The sequence below is a fragment of the Microtus pennsylvanicus genome, chromosome 12 (assembly GCF_037038515.1).
Source record: "Microtus pennsylvanicus isolate mMicPen1 chromosome 12, mMicPen1.hap1, whole genome shotgun sequence".
Taxonomy (NCBI): Eukaryota; Metazoa; Chordata; class Mammalia; order Rodentia; family Cricetidae; genus Microtus; species Microtus pennsylvanicus.
In genome coordinates this window covers 40651013-40676124 of record NC_134590.1, presented here as the reverse complement: position 1 = coordinate 40676124, position 25112 = coordinate 40651013, and the positions used below count along the sequence as shown (strand labels likewise).

Genomic DNA, 25112 nt, shown 5'->3' with positions numbered 1-25112 from the left:
ATGAAGCTTTATCCATTTTTATCTAAATATAATGTACTTTTAACACACTTTAAGTACCTTTAGCTAGTCATTGAACACAGTTACAATTATATTTAATAAAAATGAAATATTCAATGATATCTAATCATAGATTCATTTAACATTTACTCTCAAGACTAATCAGGTCTTCTCTTAAGTCATATTCTATCCCCACTATGCTGTTGTCCTTTTGTGTCTGTTTTACATAATTCTATATTAACATTTTTTCATCACTCATATACATGGTTTCTTTATTAAGTGTTTTATAACCTAACAAGAAGAGATGAAAAAAATCAGTTTTGGATTTCTTCATGCCTAAATACTATTTTTTAACACTGATAAGACAAGAAAGAGTTTAATGAATATGCTCCAAATAATTTATACACTGAAATAAGTAGGGATGCTTCCTTGATTTCTGTATTTCAGTATACTGGATACGTTTCATGCTAATCTGAAATTTGTTTTACGGAATTAGAATTGAATATGATTTTGTTTATTACACCTCGCCCTATCAGTTGAATGCTCAAAAGTGTTTTCTACTAATCTAGCCTTGCTTTTTTTAAATTTTTTTGTTCTTTATTTTTCATTCTTAATTTTTTATTTTGGTTATATATATATATATATACATTTTAATTTATTATTATTATCACAAATTTTCACCTCCTCCCCTCCTCCCATTTCCCTTCCCTTCCCCCATTTCCCCTGGTAGTATCTATTCTTGTAATTTCACATAAAATCACTTAGTTTATAAAGTTTTCATCTAAAAATAATATCACATTGGGGATTAGAGTTTCAACACACAGATAAGGTTGGAGGGAACAATCATTTAGTCCATACTGGTATATAATTCCACAGACAATGAAAATTTTGTCTGTTACTATTTTGTATTAATTATTCATTTCTGTGAAAATAACAACTGGAAACAGGAAGGAAGGTTTTTTCCTCAGTGTTTCAATAATGTCTTTTGATCTATCAGAGGGCCCTAATGATTGAGCATAAGAATATAGTGTATATAAGGTATGAAGGAGTAGAGCATCTCTGTTTCTGCTAAGCACATTGAAACACATGAAGGCATGTGTTTGTGTGGAATAGAAACTGGTAAAGTAATTCTCAATTTAGCTTTGTCATTGTGTTTTTGCTTCACTTCACATTTCTTTCTTTTTTACATTCCTGCTTCACCATTCTTTTCTAATCTTCCTGTCTTGTCTTTCATGCTTCTTTCATTCCTTTCCTTGTTACTTTTTTCCTATTTTGCCTCTACTGTTCCTTTTGTCCCTTCTTACATCCCTGTCTATTTCCCTTTTTTGTTTGTTTGCTTGCTTTCTTGATTGTCTATTTTAATAGCAAACTCTTTATTGTGTTACTAGAGTCATTGTGGTCAGAGCATGTGCTCTGGCAGCCATAACAAAGCCAAACTCAGCCACATATCATTACTAAGAAAAATAGAGTCAACTTAATAGTGAAAAAAAAAAGTTAAGATTTATTCAATATAGCAACATTTGATCAAATTCAAAGGCCATCTTCAGTTTCTGGCAAAAGTTTCGGTTTAAGAAGAAAGCAAGAGTAATCCTGAGTTAAATCATCCTTGTCTGGATATGTTGGGGATAATCTTAAAGCCCTCATTGTCTGGACCTATATTTTCTGAAAGATTATCTGATTAGTATAAACCTTTTCCCACACAAAACAAGGTCCCCTTCCAATTACTCCAGACTTGAAATAGGTTAGGGAATCCCAATTTCTTGGGATCAATTGCTTATTTGTCTGATAGCCATTGATATGGACGTAGGAGTCACTAATTATACCCTCCTATCTGTAAGGCAGGTTGCAATCAACCCGAAGTGATTGTAGTTTGATTATTTAATGTTAATTTAGAATTTAGAAGATAATATACCAGTTTACCTCCTAAACTTGAATTGTACTTCTGTACAGAAGTGATCATGCAGTCATTAGCTTCCTGAGTAGTTGATACCTCAAGGTCATATCACTATAACCAGCTCCAATTCTTATTTTTAACCTACATAATATTTAGTTTAGCTTCATATAATGCATATATGTTGTACCTATACTATTTGTAGGGAATAAATATTACCAAAAAATAAAAAAAAATTAATTAAGACATATGTCTAGTCTTAGAAATGAATATATGTTCTTATGTCCCTTTAATGTGACCTGGTTTATGTATGGTTAGAATTTAGTCTCAGAATCCTTACTCCCATGGTTATGAGAAGATGTTCACTATGATCAATTTAATACACCCATTAAATAATTTATACAAACCTCAGTTTAATATTTATTATAAATTTTACAAGTGCAAGATCTTATGCTTGGCATGGAGTATCAATATATTTAGATATTGGTCTAAAGGCTTTGCCACAGTTCAATTAAGGGACTTTGATTAAATTGTAAAAGCAAAGGGCTGATCTAATATGAAGGAAGCTTATTTTTAGTTCAGTTAGATATTTTGGAAAACGCAAACATTGAAAGTTAAAATGTTAATTTCTTTACCAGTTGCTATTCCACCCCAAGTCAGGAAAGAAAGCTTCTGAAAGAAAAATAAAAGTGAGCCTTATGACCCTAAACTAAACACTGCCCTGAAACAATTATTATTGTGACCACCACCTTCACTTTCTAGTGCTCCTAAGCCTTAATACATGATGACAGGATTTCTTACCAATAGGATACCACAAATGACCTTCAAGCTTTAAATTACCTAGGGGCTCCTGCATTTGAATGACAATTTATTCTAAAATTCCAATGTTAATGTGTGTCTATCATGCTCAGAGCATTCCAATAGCTTCAACTTGACTTCAAGATAAATCTTTTCCTCTTCATCCCATCCTTTGACATCCGTTATTCCACCCATTACACTACCTTGTATCAGATTCCATTCCCAAGGCTTCCTTCTTCTTTATGCTATTAAGCCATGTTCCTTTGGTGTGCAATATTTCTTTTCCCCTTCTTCTTAGAAACTTTTCAGCATTTAGCACTTCCTTTACCAAATTCATTGCCATCATGAGCTTTGCTTCAGGCATGTCTGTAAAAGGCAAGGGTTTGAAATAATAAAACTTTCCTAGGCTTCATTTAGCTTTTAGCATGAAAACTAAGCTATGAAGCTACTACATTCCTCATCTTGCTAGATATTAAAATGCTTCTGACACACCCAGAAAAAGCAGAATAAATCTCTGTATAGTTTCAAATAAAACTGTAAAATTCTGCTTGTTTCCTAGGCTGTGATTTCAGTTCAGCATCTGGAAATGCAGGTCTTTTGTCATCACCCATTTCTGTCACCGAAGATAATGGCAATGCTTGGTTAATGGCTCAAGGAAAATAAAATGAAGCCACCACAGAGTTCTCTGTTTTATTTATTCTATTATGATACTTTATAGCATGCAATTTCATTTATGATGCTATTTATCATCAAGTACTATACCAAAAAAATGATATGACAGGGTTGGAAATAATGAGAAAATGTAATATTTCAGTTGTTTTAGCTTTGAATTTGAGTTTGGAAAGCATGCTAAAGCATTGGAAGGTGGAATTTATAGGAGATTAATGACACAAACAAACTGGAGCATTCTTAAAAATGTTCTAAAGTATCTGTAAGCAGGTTGAATAAATAATTATGTCATCATTTTCATATTTACCTTAGAGAACTGAACTTTTTATCATTAATATTTCACATAATAACTTCTCTCTTAAAAGTATAACTTTCCTAGCACCCTTTGGGCTTTGCATATTTTGAGTTTACAGTAAACTCTTCTAAACACTTGATATAAATTCCATTATCCATAAAGGTTACCCAAAACTTCAGATATTCTCAAACCCTACATTTAGTGGTGTGTTTATTATGAGAAAAAATACCATATGTATGACAAAGGTTAGTTTATAAATCATGAATAGTAAGTTATTAGTAATGGTAACTAAATATAATGTGGAACGATTGTAATGGTATATTATAGTCATAGGTATGTGAATATGATCTATCTCACACTACAATATTGAATTTTACTTTCATCCCCTAATTTTATAGCTTTTCTTTGTTGTATATGTAGTGCCTGAATTGATACTCTCAATATCACACAATTTTTGTCACACAAGTGTAAGGTGACCATGGACACTGGGGTGTTCTTGGTAGTTAACAGGAGACATAGCCTAATTGATGAAGAAGTGAATAGAGCACAGGCTGACCTTTATGGGCTTCAGTGTGTGAGGGTGAAACGTCATTACGCCACCACAACAGTGATGTATTTCATAGTTATCAACTGCTTATTTGTAGAAATTTTCTAATAATTTGAGACTGCATCTGGCCTTGGATGACTAAAACCATAAAATTAACTAGAAATCAGGTAAACGTTTATTATTCTGTTATTTCCCTTTATTTTAATTTCTCAGTGTCTACAGTGATTTTGGTTGTTTGTTTTATTTTCATGTTTCTTCAAACACATGGGTTAATGGAATAATCATGACTTCTCTAAAAGTATTCACTTTTCACCCTACTCTTGTTATTTTTAAAATATCATCTCTGTTTCCATTATTTTTCTGAAAACATTAAATTGGTAACAAAATTCTAATACTTGAGAAATCACTTAACAGTGCTAAAATTTTCCTTAAAATTTTCTGCTGATCTTCTGTGATTCTTATTCCTTAAAATTTCATTGTTATTGGAAAACAGCAAAGAGAGAAATAGAAGGAGGGAGCCTACAGAATGGGAAGAGATCTTCATCAACCCCACATCTTACAGAGGACTGATCTCCAAAATATATAAAGAATTCAAGCATCTATACATCAAGACATCAAAAAATCCAATTAAAAATTGGGGTACATATTTAAACAGGGAGTTCTCAACAGAAGAATCACAATGAACAAAAAGCACTTTAGGAGATAATCAATCTCCCTAGTCATTACAAAAATGCAAATCAAAAAGACTCTGAGATATCACACCTGTCAGAATGGCTAAGATCAAAAACACTGATGACAGATTATTTTAGAGCAGATGTGGAATAAAGGAAAACTCCTCCTCCGCAAGTTATAGTAGTATTGCAAATTTGTATAGCCATTTTGGAAATCAATAGGGCAGCTTCTCAGAAAATTGGAAATCATTCTACCTCAAAACCCAGCTAAAGGGGTTAAATCAGCTCCCTTTAGAGGGCGGGGTTTGCCTCAGGCGAATCCATGCCAATAAAAGGTGCGCGGAGAGGCGGCTCTTCCCTTTTGTTCCTCGCTACCTGTGCTACGCTGGAACTTTGGTTCAGTAAGTTTAACAATAAACTGGTAAATATTCTTTGATATCTGCATTGCCTTTATTTTGTGCCGGTACATCTGGCGCCTCCCCCGTGGGGCTTTGCCGAGAACCGGCCCCGAATTGGAGTCTCTTGCACCCCGAGCCGCTGCAGCGGTCTCTCTGGGCGCACGCTGAAACAGCTGAGATTCTGAGCGGCTCGATTTTCCCTGCTGCTTGTTAGAGTATCAAGCAGTTAGTTTGATTCGACAGAGCCTTTTTAACAGCGCCTAAGACTCTGTTCCGAGCCGCCCCGGCCAGATTTCCCGTGCACAACCGCCCGCGGCGCGCGCACTGCCTGTGTCTGCTCCCCCTCCCACCCCCACCGCCCGCCAGCGCTCAGGTCACGTGACAGCGGCCTGAGAGCCCCGGCAAAAAATACTTATCAGCTTGGTGTCTGTTTCAATTTTGTTTTTGAGTCCTTTTATTTCAGATTTAGGACACGTGGATTCAACTGGGCTCTTTCACCACCACTGGCAGGAACCAGTTATTACAGGTAAGAGAACTTTTTCTTTTCTAAATAATGTCTGACAACGTGACCTCAGCCTATTTCAATAGTTCTTTTGAATGCACCATTTGGGAGATCTTACAAGAGGTGTCTACCACACCACATATATGGATATTCCTGGGATTCTTAATTTTCCTTAGCACTATTTGGTTTGATAATAGGAAAATGATCAAATCTCTTAAGGCAGAGGTTGAACGTTTAAAAACTATTGAGAATGACAACAATCTTCTCAAGAATCAGTTTGAAGTTCTCCAGGAAGAAAACAAATCTTTGTTTAACATGACTCGGTTAACTGAGCAAAATCTAAAAAAAGTACAGGTTGATGTTAAGGAGAAATTCATTACTATGGAAGAAGGAACAGCTGAATTGGATCGTAAGTTTCAGCAGTCCCTTTCTGATGTTAAGGAGAAATTCATTACTATGGAAGAAGGAACAGCTGAATTAGATCGTAAGTTTCAGCAGTCCCTTTCTGTAGGAACTGAAACGTTAACTGAGAGAATCAAAACTGCTGAATGTGACAATCGAATTTTGTCTAAAGCGTATGACAGATTGGCGGAAAGATTGTCAATACAAGAAGGCACGGTTTATGCCATAAAAATTATGTCCAAAGATGACAAGTTATCTCTACTGGACAAATTTCATACTCTAGAATCCTCAATGAAGGCTTTAGAACATAATTCTGGGCAGGAGATTCAGACATTACAAAAAGCAATGGTGAATAGAATTGAAAAGATTGAGGAATTTCTAAATTCTGAAGAAGAAGAGCAAAGGGTAGAAAGGCAAATTTTAACTACATCTGTGGATAAATCCCTCCGGGACAATTTTCACAAAGCTCTACCTACAGCTCTACATGCCTTTCCTGTAATAACAACAGAAAAGGTGGTTGGTTCCAGAAACCCTAGGGTCATCAAGGAAGATACATGGGAGCCTGTCCGTATGAATGATCTCAAAGAAATTAAACAGGCCATCATGTCTTTTGGGATGCACTCCCCTTTTGTTAAAGAGATGCTAAAATCTTGGGCCACAACAAGCAAAGCAACCCCCTTGGACTGGCTCCAGCTGAGCTCCGCGGTCCTTGAGAGTGGACCGCACTTAAAATGGAAATGCTTATTCAGGCAAGAGGCTAGACTTTTAGAACAGCAGGAAAAGGCGAAGGGAATTGACGTTTCCCTAGATAAAATTCTAGGTGAAGGGCTCTTTTCAGACCCTCAGGAACAAGCTAATTTGGATGAAAACATACTTTCTATGTGTACTACAGCAGCCTTAAGGGCTTGGGACAGAGTACAAGACCCAGGACAGAGAATGGAATCATTTGTCACAGTTAAACAGGGTCAGAGAGAACCCTTCAGTGACTTTTTACAAAGATTAACTAAGGCTGTACAAATGGGGATACCTGACCCAGAAGCAAGACGTATAATAATTGAGTCTTTGGCTTACGAAAATGCTAATGTGGAATGCAAAAGGATCTTGAGGCCTTTAATGTTCAGATCAGCGTCCTTGGAAGAATGGGTCTTGCATACACTAGATGTTGACACATTTGACTATGGCACTGAAGCATGGGTAGAAGAAGCAATTTCCAATGGTAAAAGGAGACACCAGAATACCAAATGTTTTAATTGTGGCAAAATGGGTCATATGAAAAGGAATTGTAAACAACGGGTTTTCAGAAATAATAATAATGCGTCTTCTAGAAATAACAGGAATAGAAGGAATCAGCCTTCAGGTTTATGTAGAAGATGTGGGAAGGGCAGACATTGGACGAATGAATGCAGGTCTACAAGAGATAGACAAGGCAACCTGATACAGACGGGAAACGTGAGAGGGGGGGCCTCTCAGGCCCCCATGGCAAACATGGTTCAGACATTCCCAGTTTCTGCAGAGAACATGCCTCGTCAGGACAATTAGAAAGCCACATGCCTACTGTTACAAGCAATAGTAATCAGAAAGATGAGTTACGTGTGTTTTGGCAAACTTCTATAAATGATCAAAGACCTAAGCTGAGAGTGTGTGTAAATGGCATTTTTATTACTGGCCTACTGGACACAGGTGCTGATGTAAGTATCATTACCCCAGAATCTTGGCATCCATATTGGCCTCTTCAGAATGTAAATGTTCAGCTCCTGGGAATTGGAACCCTATCTCGAGTAAGACAGAGCACGAGATGGGTTGAATGTATAGGGCCTGAGGGACAAATAGGAAAATTAAGGCCTTATGTAGCCAATATTGCAATGAATTTATGGGGTCGTGACCTATTACAACAATGGAATACTCAAATTAACATTCCTGCTACTTCTAGAGCCCATATTTCTGAAAGGAATATTAAAAGTTATTACAAAAGGACAAAACCGGCCATTAGGGCTGTGCAGGAACAAGCAATTGATGTCCCTTCAGAAATACCAACAGCCTTGCCTCTAAAATGGTTGACTGAGAAACCAATATGGACAAAGCAATGGCCTTTAGCTGAGGAAAAGCTACAGGCTTTAGAACAGCTGGTACAAGAGCAACTAGATGCTGGACATATAGAAGAATCTACCAGCCCTTGGAATTCTCCTGTATTTGTGGTTAAGAAAAAATCAGGTAAATGGAGAATGGTGACAGATCTCAGGGCCATCAACAAGGTTATTCAACCTATGGGCCCTCTGCAATCTGGAATTCCGTTGCCCTCTTTATTACCAAAAGGATGGCCTCTCATAGTTATTGATTTGAAGGATTGTTTTTTCACTATACCTTTGCAAAAAGAAGATAGAGAAAAATTTGCCTTCACAGTGCCTACTTATAACAATTCTCAACCTTCGAGGAGGTACCACTGGACCGTCCTCCCCCAGGGTATGTTAAATAGCCCCTCCCTGTGCCAATATTTTGTGAACCAACCATTGCAAATAATACGCAAGAAATTTCCCAAATCTATTGTATACCATTACATGGACGACATATTGTTATCTGATTCAAACATAGATACCTTGAACAGGCTGTTTGAAGAAATACAGATACTGTTACCTAAATGGGGATTGCAAATTGCTCCTGAAAAGATTCAGAAGGGAGATTCTGTTAATTATTTAGGTTATAGAATAGGTTTGCAAAAAATTAAGACACAGAAGGCACAAATTCGGAGAGATCGCTTACGGACTCTTAATGACTTTCAAAGACTGTTAGGAGACATTTCCAGTTTACGACCAACTATTGGGATAACACCTGATCTAATAATTCATTTGAACAAGACCTTGGATGGTGATAAAGATTTAAACAGTCCCAGAGAATTAACAGCTGAAGCAGAAAAGGAACTGACAATGATTGAGGAGAAATTACAACAGGCACATGTGGACAGAGTGAATCCAGAGCTCGATTGTATTCTCGTCATATTACCATCGAAAATTTCTCCTACAGGAATTTTAATGCAGAGAGATGATATTATCTTGGAATGGATCTTTTTACCACATAAACCAAGTAAGAAACTGAAAACTTATGTGGAAAAGGTCTCTGAGTTAATTATTAAAGGCAAGCTGAGACTTCGTCAACTAGCAGGCATAGACCCAGCAGAAATTATAGTGCCTTTCACTGCTGATGAACTAAAGAAATTATGGGAAGATAATGAACCATGGCAAAGAGCTTGTGCTAATTTTTTGGGAGACATTAATAACAACTATCCAAAAAGCAAGCGGCTCAACTTCATAAAGAGAACTTCTTGGATCCTTCCTCGAATAGTCCGTGATGCTCCAATAACTGGAGCCCGTACATTCTATACTGATGCCAATAAATCAGGGAAGGCAGGTTACAAATCAGAAGACTTGGGTAAGGTGGAACAAAGTCCTTATGATTCTGTCCAGAAGGCAGAATTATATGCCATTCTTATGGTACTAAGAGATTTTAAAGAACCTATTAATATAGTTACTGATTCACAATATGCAGAAAGAGTTATTTTACATATTGAAACTGCTGAATTTATACCTGATGATACAGAACTAACCTCATTGTTTATCCAGGTTCAAGATTTGATCAGGAACAGGCTTTGCCCTATGTACATAACACACATCCGATCCCATACGGGTCTGCCAGGTCCTCTAGCACAAGGTAATGCAGAAATTGATCAATTATTGATTGGTAGTGTGCTTCAAGCCTCTGAATTTCATAAAAAACATCATGTTAATAGCAAAGGTTTGAAGAAAGAGTTTTCTATTACATGGCAACAAGCTAAGGAGATTGTGAAGAAATGCCCTACCTGCTCTTTCTATAACCAAACGCCACTGCCAGCAGGAGTTAATCCAAAGGGCACTCATAGAAATGAAATCTGGCAGATGGATGTGTTCCACTTTGCAGAATTTGGCAAATTGAAATATGTTCATCACACCATCGACACTTATTCAGGCTTTCAGTGGGCAACTGCTTTAAGTTCAGAAAAAGCTGATTCAGTAATCACTCATTTATTAGAAGTCATGGCTATCATGGGTATACCTACACAAATAAAGACAGATAATGGTCCTGCTTATGTCTCTAGGAAGATGAAACGGTTTTTTGATCATTACAATATCAAGCATGTTACAGGTATACCATACAATCCTACAGGTCAAGCAGTCATAGAAAGATCAAATCGAACTATAAAGGATATGTTGAACAAACAGAAAGGGGTGGAAAACACCCCTAGAAATAGGTTACATAATGCTTTGTTAACCTTGAATTTTCTCAACGCTAACGAGAAGGGAACGACGGCTGCAGAAAGACATTGGATAATGGAAAAGTCTGCTGAACTAAATCAACCAGTTTATTTCAAGGATGTACTGACCTCACAATGGAAGCCAGGAGATGTGCTGCGTTGGGGAAGGGGTTTTGCTCTTATCTCCACAGGTGAGGAAAAATTATGGATACCGTCAAAATTAATAAAGGTTCGGTTTGAGGAAGAGAAGTCACTTGGAAAAGATAAATAACAATTCATTCACAAGGATGACCGACATACAGATGGTAAGGATTACTAATAGGATGGGGGCAGGGTTCTTTTCTTATCTCCACAGGAAAATATTCATCTCCAAAGAATTTGAGGGACCCTGAATATTTAATTACTGATGGATGGAAAATAGATACGACCCATTAAACATCAACAATAAAATTCTATACGTATCGTAAGTATTGGTTTTATATATATTTATTTATATTTATATGTTTTATTGAACACTTCTTTATAAATGTGTAGAGCTGGTTTTGGAGTTGGACTATGGCTCAGTCCTTCTTCAATTCCAAGCCTGTTGATAAGAGATATTTCAAAGTTTCTGTCTCAGGTCAGGAGCCATGAAATGGGACAGAATAAGAATAATTTTATACTTGATAAACTTTCTTTGCCTTCCCTCACATCTGTGTCTTTCTTTATATGTCAGTATAAGTCCTTGTTGTTAATGTTTAAATTTCCCATAACAAGCAACATATTTTCCTACAGTAATTTTTGAAGTTTCCAGGATGAAGATGGGGCCCCACAACATCAACTCAATCTGGTTTTTATGACGTCATGAATTTTTTTTTTAAGCACTAATTTTGGATCTGTTTTTTGGTACCAATTGCAAGAGACAATTTCATATGATGCACATTTTTGACTATGCTCTGGCCGGACCTTCTCGAAACACACAGAGACTAGTTATAGTCTTCTTAAGTCAAAGGTTAATTTGGGAATTTTACCATCGTTTGCTTTCACAGGGGCCTCTAAGAAGAACGTCGCCCCCATGTCAGCTAGAAGCAATCTAAGAGGACGACGTCCCCTCTCCCAACAGAGTTTGCCCACAGGGTTAGGGACATCTTTTAGTGGTTGGTTTAGGGGTGAGGGGATGGGGAGATATTGTATGGAATTAGGGATATATATAAAAAAAAAAAAGAGGGGGATTAACTGGGTTGATGGGATGATTGGTATTTGTGACTTACTGTTTTTAGAAAATTATGTTGGTACTGTTTTTTGTATATTGATATATTGAATATTGAATGTGAGTGTTCCTACCTCTATTTTGGTATAAGAGTATGCTTATATTGTATGGATACATCTATCATATCACAATGTACATTTCTACCTCTGGTACTATTTATGTAATAACATTGTTTACATTTGATAAGTAATGACATTGTTTACAAGTGAAGATCATTGTCTTCATACATTGCACAATTGTTTATTCCCTTAGTTTTCAAATTAGATAGGTATTGAGAATTACATGTTTGTCATATTATTTTTAGGTTAATCAGGTCTTTTAGATACATAGAGATTATTTTCAGTATAGATAGTATAATCTTCAGCCTCTTTGAAGAGCTGTAGAAAATGGCCTTTAATCTAACCTAGAATTCTGTGCCATCGAGACACAATTTACTCCTGGCAACACCACTCTACTCCCGAGAGAACGTTGAGCACCAAAGACACTCCACTGGGAGCTTGTCTTCCTGGCAGAACTGGCCTTTGGGTTAAGAAAAACCCATACCTCAACTACTGACTAAGATATAAACAGGATTGTCTTATCTTGCCAAGACAGGGTAGGATAATCCTAAGAAAGTTCCTTGCATTTGAGAATGGTATGTCAGTTATGTTAGGCCTTAGCCAAAGTTGGTTGACTCAACATTGCAAACGAGATTTTGGGTGATTGCCCAGGCAGTCAGTTGTCTCTGTCATTTGTTGCACATTTTGGATATCTCTTTTTTGTTAAGTAATATTTACTCCCTTCTCAGATCTTTGATGGAGTTGAAGATTATTTAATTGTAGTTACTCTTTAGCAAAACTTTTGCTCTCAATATTGTTTGTTATATTTATCATTTGTTATTATTGTTATAGTTATATTTGGTTTAGTTGTGTCTTATTTAGACAAAAGGGGGAGATAAAGGGGTTAAATCAGCTCCCTTTAGAGGGCGGGGTTTGCCTCAGGCGAATCCATGCCAATAAAAGGTGCGCGGAGAGGCGGCTCGTCCCTTTTGTTCCTCGCTACCTGTGCTACGCTGGAACTTTGGTTCAGTAAGTTTAACAATAAACTGGTAAATATTCTTTGATATCTGCATTGCCTTTATTTTGTGCCGGTACACCCAGCTATACCATTCTTGGACATATACACAAAAGATGCTCAATCGTACTATAAGGACGCTTGCTCACTATGTTCATGGGATTATTCATAATAACCAGATCCTAGAAACAGCTTAGATGTCCCTCAGTTGGAGAGTGGATAAGAATAATATGGCACATTTACACAACAGTGTATTAATCAGCTGTAAAAAAACAATGACCTCTTGAAATGTGCAGGCAAATGGATGAAACTTGAAAAATGTCATTCTAAGCGAGGTAACACAGACCCCCAAAGCAAATATGTCAAGTACTCACTCCTAAGTGAATATTGGGAGTAATCTCTCGGAGGAGGGCGGGGTGACAAGGTTATGATTGAGGAGCTCATGAAAACACATGGTTATGGACCAACAGTTCGGTAGCCTGCATGGGACCAGCCTAGGCCCTCTGTATGTGGGTGCCAGGTGTGTAGCTTGGTCGGTAAGTCTCCTAGCAGTTGGATCAGGACCTTTCCCATGCTCTTAGCTGCCTTTTTAGAACCTGTTCCCCATGTTGGATTACCTTGCCCAGCATTTCTGCAGGGGGAGAAGCTCAGCCCTACTTATACTTGATGTGCCATGCTTTGTTCAAGGCCTGTGGGTGTCCTGGCTCCTTCTGAATGAAGAGGCTGGAGGAGTGGATGGGGGGCAAATCAGAGTTGAGGGGGGGAAGAGATAATAGAAAGAAAGAAAGGAAGGAGAAAAAAATTGAAAAAAGGAAAAGAAAAAATCAAAAAAGACAAGGATTTAAAAATATCAGATTCTCCCCCCATGAATAGACAATATTTAAACCAGACTGCTCACTCCCTTCACAATTCATTTCCCATTTTTAATGATTGCATGACTTTTGAAACCACAGTTTTCAAAATCTGAATATAGATAAAATATTAAAACTTTTACAAATTGTAAAGAAAGCAAATCAGGGATAATCATCACCAACCACACCATGTCCTTTCGAGGTAAGGCTATCTGTTCTTAGATTTTTTTCTGTTGCTATGATACAACAGTTAGATTAGAAAACACCCCTCCCACACACACACACACACACCAAAGAAAATCCAAAAGCAACAACAACAGAAACAAAAAAAAAAATCCAATCAGGATAGAAAGGGTATTTTCTGTCCTATAATTCTAGAAAACAGCTCAGCACAGAGAGAATTCAGGGTGCATTCACAGAGGAGGAGTTTGAGGCAGAAACTAAAGCAGAGAACATGAAGTATTAGTGTGTTAGTGACTTGCTCCCTGACTCCTGATCCTATACAGCTCAGACTCTCCTGCTGGATGATGGCTTTGCCCACACTGGGTTGGATAGTCTTAAGTCAATTATCAGTGAAAACTGTTCCTCAGAGACATGGCCATAGTCCAATCTAGTGTAGGCAATTCTTCAACTAATGTTCCTCCTTCCAAGTGACTCTAGTTGTGCCAAGTTGACAATAAAAACAAACCAGTACACTATCCCATAATAAAACCCACAACGTAAATTTCAGTCATTGTTGTGAGCATATTGTTGTGTGATAAAACAACGACAGGAAAACAGAAACGAATACCTGTCTACTCCTTTTGTGTTTCCCTTGCCTCTTCACATCAATTTCCTAAAAGCAGTTTGTTTGACCTACTTTGGTTTAGGTTTTGCTGCCTGAGCAGGAGAGACTTCCCTACAACATGTATGATTTGCATGCCTTCTTTTCATCCTACCTAATGCAATAAAGTGGAGAATGCCTGTGAGGGAAAAATAAGTGCTTATAGATGTTTATTAGCAATTTAATTTAATCTTGTAGGCAACTAGATATCAAGTGGGTAACTGTATGATGGATTACAAAAAATTACCAGACTAGAAAACAAGTGAATTCTTAAATCATAGTTAGGAGTTTATTAGATAAAATTGCAAGTGGAGGACAAAACCCACAATCACTCCTCCACCACTTCTAATTTCAAGTACATGAGTTTTTTATTCTTATTGGCATATTAACTCTTACTTATCAAAAGTATTTCCTAACAGATCAAAGTAGAGAACAAGGTTGACAACAAATTGGCTCCACAAATTCCAATCAACAGTGCCTTATAAAAACCTGTTACTTTGTTAGTTCATCTGCACTTAGTAGAGATGAATAGTTTTTTAAAAAAGTGAATATATTTAAATGTGTTTTATATTTAGAAAAAAATTGAAATGTACATTGATAGCTACTATAACATTCATTTAAAATTTATACCAGTCTAAGTGTGTTTTTTCTGCTAGAGTAGCTTTCCTGAAATCCTGAGTTCCATCCATAGGATTACAAACACATACACATATGGACAACACATACACACATGCATGCACAAGTGCTTACAAGCATATACACACATGCATGCACACACACACATGAACACATTCACATGCACCATGCACACCACAGGCACAAACACATGTACAAGTATACCCACGTATTTATATATAAATCGACATCACAAACACAACACATACATACATACCACACAGATATGCACGCATACACACACAGAAATGTACAGCTTGATATTTTTCACTTGAGCTTGATCTCTTTGTGCTGTACATGTATGGAGTCAATCTTATTTCAAAGTTGGTTCTACGAGATTAAGAGAAATGTATTGACTCACACTTTTTTTTTCATTTTTCTCCAGTTTTATTCTTTCTAGAACTTTTATCGGGAAGACATGTTGCATACTGCCAAAGACTTCTTTTTAATATCTTTCGCAATGATCATGTGATTTTCATCTATGAGTTCATTTTTAAAATTTCTTTTACATTTATTGATCCATGCATGTTGAAACTTCACTCTATCTCTAAGGTAAAACCAACCTGATTACAGTGGATGACGATTTTCATAAGAGACTGTATTAGACTTGCAAATACTTTATCTTTACTACAGTATTTATTAGGGATGTTGGCCTATACATTTCTTGTGTCTTTACCTGATTTTAGTATTAGAGTAACATTAGCATAAGCAAAAGAGTTTGGAAGTTCATCGATTTCTACTTCTTTTTTCAGAATTAGATAATTACAGATAATAGATCTTCTTTGAAAGTCTCACAGAATTTACTCTGAATATTTCTGTACCTGGCCACTCCAGAGACAGAGACAGGCAGATTTTTGTGAGTTTGATGCCACCCTGGACTGAACCGAGAGGAATGGCTTCCTCCTTCCTAACATTCTCTTGTTCTTATCGCCCTGCCTCTACTTCCTGTTTGGTTGACCCACCTATACTTCCTGCCTGGCCAATCAGCATTTATTAATTTTACACACCAGCCACAGTTCTCCTTACCTCATGCAAAGTTACTGTTATAACATGGGATGAGAAAGAAAATATTTTTATCTTTACTATTATTTCATGATTCCTATATATTAAATATTCAAAAATGGTCTGTTTAATAATTGCGATAATAAAATAATGCTTTAATATAATATTTACCTGTTATCAACATAATTTATTGATTCATAACTAATAAATCTTCAAAGTCAAAGATTCTCATTATATACTTAATATGAACCTGACTGGCAACTTAATTTATGAGCCCCATTTATTTTTCCTCAGGCCTGAGAATTATACTATACATTTTAATTGCAACAAAAAAAGAGAGCTTCATTAGTTTTTACGGCAAGAATAAATAGCTTACATCAACAATATTACTTTGACATTACCTCATGATAAACAATACATTCAATGATTTTACCAAATATTTTTAGAGATAATTGACACTGAGAAGTCAGAATCCTTCATTAAATATTTTAATATTTAAATTTAAGGCATTTTCAGCCTTGTTAATTAAGTAGTTACAGCGTGCTGATCACTAGGAAATGAATAAATGTATAATAAATTTACAATAAGCAGCTCCTTTAATTCATTTCACATGGGATGCAAATGGCAGTCATACATTTAATAAAGTTCTGAGTTCTTGCACTGCTAATAACAAAGAGAAGAAACTTTTAATCACCTTTTTTTTTTCTAATTTACCTCACATGAGTGGAAATAAACAGCCATTTAATCAGTAAACGTGAAAGAAAACAATGTAATAAAATTTAGGCTATGACATGAGCAGAAGTATTGAAGAAATAAAACACCTTTTATACACAAAGAGACAAATAAAATCTACCAGTCTCAGGTACTTTTTAAAGGAAAACAGAAAACAATAAGATAAAAACGTTGGAAAGTAACTAGACCACATAAAATATAGTGATCCAAAGGAAAATTTGACTTATTAAGACTATACAGTAATCTATCTAATTAAAATGGAGGCTTTAAAAATGAATGCTTGTTGATCTCATTTTAGTCACAATATTTAATGTAAATATTTTATTAAATATGGACTCAGGTTAATGCTTAAGATGCTTAGAAAAATAAACATAAAAATAAGGAACCTAGATAGTGATGTGAATATATTATAATGGCATCTGTCCTAAAATCTATACTAATATGACAACAAATAGTCTTATTCTCAATGCCAAATCTTATTAATATTTCATTTACTTTAGTAGGAACAGCATTGTTTTGAAAATATACACCTGAATTTTATTTTATTTTTTTAAATTTATGTATATTTCTGTGTACCCCTAAGGAGGAGTTCAAGAAGTCAGCATTGGATTGAGGAAGGCACAGGGCTAAAGGGTTTCCAAATGTGGATATTGACCGATGTAGCCAGGATTACAGGAGTAGAACATGAATTAACAAATCAGTCCTCTATAGGCTCCTGAAAAAAGTCCCAGAAAACTTCATACACTTAACCTGCTGGGATGAACATTCATAGAAACTTCAGTTATTATTACACCTGAATTTTAAATAAGAATCCTTAATTTTCTGTAAGAAAAATATAAATTTAAACACTCATGTTTATTCTATGTATGTGGGTTTGTAAATACACATTACCAAAGCACTAAAGTGTCACAATACGCAAAGTGTCTTCTCCTCCTTGTCTGTAATAGTATTTTTTTTCATACACTAGCAACATTTTCAAAGATTATATTTTCAAACCAATGAAGCTTTTTCTTCTTGCATTGCATATATATAAGAAAAAATAATCATTCCATTTGAACAACATCTGTTGTTCAAAGAATTTTGAGAAGAAAAGAAACTCATGCCTACAATTTTTCTTTCCCATTATTTTTGTCTCTGTTACTAAGTTACATGATAATGCTCAATAGCTGACCCTAAAACATAAACCAGAATGTACACATTAGAAATATGTCTCAATAACATGACAAAAAGGAACATATTTTGAAAGATAATTTATTATCACTTTCCATAGAATTGCTGTTATCTCAAGCATGCCCAAAATCCCTGTTCAAATAAGATTAAATTTATTGTTATAAATATACATTTGATTGAAATTTAAAATAAGTAATATTAATTACTGAAGTCTATGAGTTTATGTGACTGTACAGAAAATGTTGCTTCAAAGTATGCACATATGAATATAGAATGTATTTTCATGCTAAAATTACAGAAAACATATTTTACCATCAATTCAATGGGGAAACCAACTATTTACACATACATATCTTATCTCTATTTTATATACAAATCAATGCAATAAAATAATAAACAAAAGGGAAGGAAGACAAAATGAAAAACCTCTTTACTAAGTGATTCCAAAATCATTTGAACATATACAGGACTAATGTGATCCATGTTTTCTAAAACAGTGTCAACACTATGCATCCTAAATCTGCTTGATAATGTTTATTAAGAAGATACTGTCCATACATCCAAAGAAATTGAAAATAACAGAAGAAAAAAATAACCAGTCTGGTAAAGTGAGAAAAAGATATACCTAAAAATTGCATAAGGCCTCTAGAGATTATAGAAAGCATCAAAATTTTAATGAAAAATGAAATAAAATAAAATGACATTTGATAACTTAAGTAATTTTATTATTAAGTAATAAAAAGATAAACTTTCAAATTTCCTGAATAAAATATATTAAGATCAGGAAAAGAATAATAAGTAATACAAAGAATTTTTAGAAATAATACTTTATTAATAGATTAAAAATTTTCACTTATTTTTACAATATACCAATTTTAGTGTGATTTACATATTGGAAACCTAGAAACATATATAGATATATATTTATTTATAAGAACCCCTTTATAGTAGAAAATACAAAAAAATCCTATCAGAACTTTAATGTTAATTTATCAGTTGTTAATTAAGCTTACCTTTGAAATCTTTAAACGAAAGGTGACTTCCATAAAAGCAAAAATATACCTTAGAAAACTAGGGGTAAAATATTAACATAGTTGTTAACAAAAATCTGAATGTTTTATTCAAATATTTATATCTAAATCTAGAAGACAGTGTAAGCTGTTATATATAACCTGCATAGTTGTCTGTTATAGTTTTTTGGGTTACCTTGGAAAGATGGAGAAAAAATAGAAGAAAAATGGAAAAGAAATAATGAAAGAAATACAAATGAAAATGCACTCGTGCACATTTCTGCATAGACTCCAGAAGAAAATGTATAGACATGTTATTCATACTTACAATAATTGAAAAGCTCTGGATATGAAAATAAAAACTGTACCTAAATAAAAAACACAAAGTTTAAAATAAAAACGCAATACAATGCAATATTTTCTTTTATTTTTTATTGCTTTATAAATAATACCATTCAAAATTTCCACTTCCTCCACTCCTCCCACTTCCCTCCCACTCCCCCACTTATACTCCCCTCCAGTCCTAAGAGAGGGCAGGGTACCCTGCCCTGTGGGAAGAAAAGGCCCTCCCCCCAACATCCAGACTTAGGAAGGTATGCATCCAAATACAATAGGATCCCCACAAAATACTACAAACAGTAGAGACAAATCCCAGTGGCATTATCATTGGCTTCTTAGTCTGTGCTAATTGTCAACCACATTCAGAGAGTCTGATTTGATCACATGCTCGTTCAGTCCCAGTCCAGCTGGATTTGTTGAGATTCCATTAGTTCAGGGTGGACCAACCCTTCCTGGTCCTGACTTCCTTGCTCATATTCTCTATCCTCTGCTCTTCCACTGGACCTTGGGAGCTCAGTCCAGTGCTCCCATGTGGGTCTCTGTCTATCTCTATCTGTCGCCAGACAGAGGTTCTATGGTGATATTGAAGATATTCATCAGTGTGATTATGGGACAAGGCCAGTTCAGGCACCCTCTCCTCCACTGCCCCGTGGACACCTGGGAACCCCTCTAGAGCCAATACTCTTGCCAACCCCTAAATGGCTTGCTAATTAAGATATCTCCTTCCCTGCTCCCATATCCGTCCTTCCTTCACCTCAACCATCCCACTCTCCCAAGCTTTCCCCAACCCATTCCTTCTCCCTTCTATCTCCCTTTCTCCCCTTCCCCCCAACCCACTCTTACCCTCATGCTACCAACTTTTGCCTGGCGATCTTGTCTGCATCCAATTTCTAGGTGGATCTATATATGTTTTTCTTTGGGTTTACCTTATTACTTAGTTTCTCTAGGATCGCAAACTATAGGCTCAATGTCCTTTGTTTAATACTAGAATCCACTAATGAGTGAATACATATCATATTCATATTTTCAGGTCTGGGTTATCACACACAGGATAGTTTTTTTTTAATTTCCATCCATTTGCATCCAAAATTCAAGATGTCAATTGGTTTTTACTGTTGAGTAGTACTCTAATGTGTAGATGTGCCACACTTTCTTTGTGCATTCTTCCATTGAGGGGTATCTAGGTTGTTTCCAGGTTCTGGCTATTACAAATAATACTGCTATGAACATAGTTGAACAAATGCTTTTGTAGTATGATTGGGCATCTCTTGGGTATATTCCCAAGAGTGGTATTGCTAGATCCTGAGGTAGGTTGTCTCCCAATTTTCTGAGAAACCGCCACACTGCTTTCCAAAGTGGTTGCACAAGATTGCATTCCCACCAGCAGTGGATGAGTGTGCCCCTTACTCCACAACCTCTCCAGCAAAGGCTATCATTGGTGTTTTTGATTTTAGCCATTCTGACAGGTATAAGATGGTATCTCAAAGTTGTTTTGATTTGTATTTCCCTGATGCAATGTTTTCAAAAGTAAAGAAACACAAGAAATTTTGGAAGACAGAGTGCTGTATCAATATTTTTATATGATGAATTATAAATGCTTAAAAAATGTTTAAAATAGCCAAAATAAATTTAGGGAAGTATTGTGTTCTAGGATAGTTATATTATAACCAGAAGGATGGGAGTTACTTCAAAATTTATCTTCATTTTTGTATAGTTCTAATCTATGTTCTTCATGAATCTCAACATAAAAATTATATTTTACATATGGAAGGAAAGTGAAAAAGTCATTTATAATACTAAAGAAATAATACAAATTGATGAACTACACATATAATATTATAGAATAAAATATTTAATAAGTAAGACAAAATTATATTAATATTTATTATCAAAATATATGAAAGACATAGTTAGTGTCTATTGTAGTCAACCTAAGCAAAAATAGAAACTTTGGTAGAACAAACTTCTACATGAAAATCATTAATAATCAAGGAAAGAAAGCATAGTGAAAAAAATCAATTTTATGTCTATTAAATGTTGTAATCAAATAAGTTGTTAATACTTTGCAAAATAGATTGAAATATATTTTAAGTATTTTTAGACAAAGTGAACAGTTTCAGCAGTTTTATACTGTAATAACTATTTTGTGTTCCCATATGTCACTCTAAGTAAAGTGTAGACTAAGAAAGCTAAGAGCATATGCGTAGCAATTGTAAAATCAACATAGATTCATATTCAAAAATCCATAACCATCCTCTAGAAATCAATTCTCAGGCATACATAAACAAAAGTAAGTGGTGAAAATTGTGCTGTTTTTCAGTGATTTTAACACAGATCTCTAGAAAATTTTAAATAAGAAATTCTTGTCATCACTCGTAATCAGCAAAATCCAAATTAAGGTCCGTAAAACTTGATCCTTAATTAGCCTTGAAAGAGAGGAAGTCCTAAATGATTTTAACAGTTGGCACAGGTGGTAATCAGCAGATACCATTTTACAGACTGTAACAATTTACAAACTTTTTAGAGAGATACTGACACATATCCCTACAATTCTATGCCTGGGATAAAACTTAAATAATATTTGTCTCTGCATTCAGAAAAAAAATCCTTCTAGAATACTGCTTTGAAATTACAAGCCATTCAAACTAATTCAAATTTTCATTGACATAATACACAAAAGATATTTAAGCAGTCATGGAAAATAGCTTGACATTCGTCACAGTGCATGTATTTTAAACAAAAGTGACTGATAGGTGAGTAGCCTAAGGAAGAATATTGCTGTGAGTCAGTATAACCAAATGCCTACATCTTTTTCTCATATCAAACCAGAAGTCAAATACTTCTCTTAGAATGCCCTGTGTACATCTTTTTCTACCATTTCTATGAAACTAAGAACCATTATTTCCTGACTTTTTTCGCGGAAATTTAGAAAAATCTGCAGTTTTGGTTTAATACATTTATTGACATAAATATTATTAGTCTAATAAGCTCTATTTTACTATAATGTAAATTTTTATTGAAAGCAGAGCATCTCCAGAAATATATATGTATTAAATAATATATATGATTTTAAAATCATTTCCCAATGCCTAGTAATCCTTTGTCCTTTTATAAAGGACACATCCTTTAGTCTTATCTAAAATTGTCCCAATATTTTCCACACGTGAAATGATAAAATCTATCTTTCTACTGCTATTCTTTTTCAGACATATTGGAGAAGTCTTGATACCCCTTGGCATTTGTTCTCTATGTTTTTATGCTGCTATATCAGTATCATAGATATGAGATATCCTTTCTGTCTTAGTTACTTAATTTCTTAAGATACTTTTGTCAATGTCACCATTTTATATCGCTTTTTCCTTACCTTTCTATCTAAAATTAACAGTTGTTGCTCAACTCTGTATGGCTGGCTACCACATATAAAGTCATTTAAGATTGACCATGAATTACTAATGGTTATAAACAAAATTTGGCTATATATCCATATTGTAGTCAAAGAAATCCATGGCATATAAATGTCAAGATGGACAACTACATATTAGTGTTTAAGATGTGTTGCTATCTGTTTTAGTATTCTATTGGTGTCAGGAGATAACCTGACTATGGCCACTCTTAAAATGGGAATCATTATAGGTGTGGCTTGCTTAAGTGTTAAAGGTTTATTCTATTATCCTCATGGTGAGGAGCATGACAACCTGCAGGCAGACATAATAGCTGAGAGTTTCCCCTACAGATCAACAAGTAGGAAGGTAGAGAGCTGCTGGGCCTGGCTTAAGTTTTTGAAACCTTAAGCCCAACTGTAGTGACACTTTCTCCAAAGAGGTCACACCTGTTCGAACAAGGCCATACTTCCTAATCCCTCTTAAGTAGCATCATTCTCTGATGAGCATGCATTTAAATATATTTTATTTAAACCACAACACTCCCTTCCTTAGGTATGTTTCCATTTGTTTATGAGACTATTATAAAAATTTGTAAGTCTAACCTATGGATTGACCTCTCTATAACTCCCAAGATGGTAGGTTTAAGACTGGATGTGGAAATATGCGAAGATCATTCTAAGAAATAAAACACTCAATTACTTAACCCTCTTTTTTGACTAGTTTTACGTGAACTTGGCACAACCTAGAGTCATTTTGTGAGAGAGAACCTGAGAAAATGTTCACACCCAACTGACCTGTGGGCAAATCTGTTGTATATTGTTTCCGATTGATGATCTAAAGGAGGGCCAATCTCACCATGACTATTGCCACCTGGTCTTGAGTGCTCTAAGATGTCAGATTGAGCCAAACATGGAGACTAATTCAGAAAGCAGCACTCGCCATATAACTTCTGCTTTAGTGCAGGCTTCCAGGTTCCTGTCTTGCTTGCTTTCTCCAATGATGGATTGTAATGTGGCAGACTAAGCACATTGAACCTTCTTTTCCCCCAAGTTGTTTTAGTCATGCATTTTTTCACAACAATTGAGAAATCTATCTTAGGATTTTGTTTTGTTGTTTTCAATAAAAGAGTATTTTATACATATCTATGCAGAAACCCTAACAGAAAGAAAAACAAACTGTCGAAGAAAAAGCACAAGAAAACCCTATAAATGTAGAGGCACACACATTGGCAAAACAAGAAATTGCATAAAAACACAAAGTCAAAAATCACAATATATAAACAAAAGACATGTAGATTAATAAAAAAAAAGAATAAAAAGGTCCCAGACAAAGCGTTATGAGACCAAAAATCACTCTAAAGTTACCACTGAATTCCTTTTGTACGAGCCAGCTCCTGTGAAGCATGGGGCAGGTACTTAAGACTGATTTGAATACCCAGTAAAATTCAGTTGAAAAACATTAATTTTTCATTTCTGAGAAGTTGTTGATTGGAGATAGCTACTGAGTTAGGGATGTGGGCTTGAGTCCACTTCTACTCTCGGCCCTTATCTCAGACATTATCTCAGACATTATCAAGCTCAGGCCTGAGCAGAATCTGTGCATGAGTTTATCCATGTATTGGTTTTTCCTGTGCTTAGGCCTTGTTTCTTTGGAAGTTTTCATTCCCTCTGGCTTTTACAATCTTTCCCCTTCCTCTTCCACAGGTTTCCCTGTGCCATGGAGGGAGGGAATTGATGAAAACATTCTGTTTAGGACCCAACATTCTAAGTTTCTCAAGTCTTTGTTGTGTGCTTCAGCTAGCTTTCATTTTTCAGGGTTTAAGGGGTGCTGGGCTCTACTGGAGATATATTTTCCTGGCCGTATTTGACTGTGATTTTACATTGACCTCTAGGCATCTGGTTTGGATATGAATATAATTCTAGGTTTTGATATTTGATCTTAACTTTATTGGGTGGGATTCTCTGCCCCCTTTGCTTTCTGCTGTCCTCTCAGGGTCTTAGAAATGTATGGTGACTTTGGGTTGGCTAATGAGTGGGTAGTGCTTCTGAGACTCTGCCAGCTGTGACCACTAAGAATCTCCCAGCTAGAATTTGTTTCAGAATAATGGTCGCTGAGTCCCAAGAATCAGGTGACCTAGAAGGGAGCAAAGAAAGGGCTGAGTGGGTCCAGGGGATAGAGGAAAGCTGGCTCAGCCACAGGTTCTGATTCTCCAGCTGACAGGGCTAGCAAGTTTCCAGGGAGAGAGTACTTTGGGTGTTAGGGAGTGAGTTAAGGGGTTGGGGTGAGGAGGAAGGTGTAGATAAGATCTACCTCAGAGTGGCTTAGGGAAAAGAGGAAGGAGAAGCCGAAGCAGATGTCTGCCACAAAGTATGA

At 35.6% G+C, this 25112-nt stretch overlaps 1 pseudogene; it reads left to right on the top strand.

The window, feature by feature from the left end:
- The first annotated feature begins 4128 nt into the window (after positions 1 to 4128).
- LOC142832379 (SH2B adapter protein 1 pseudogene) overlaps positions 4129 to 25112 on the top strand; it is a 35503-nt pseudogene continuing 14519 nt past the window's right edge.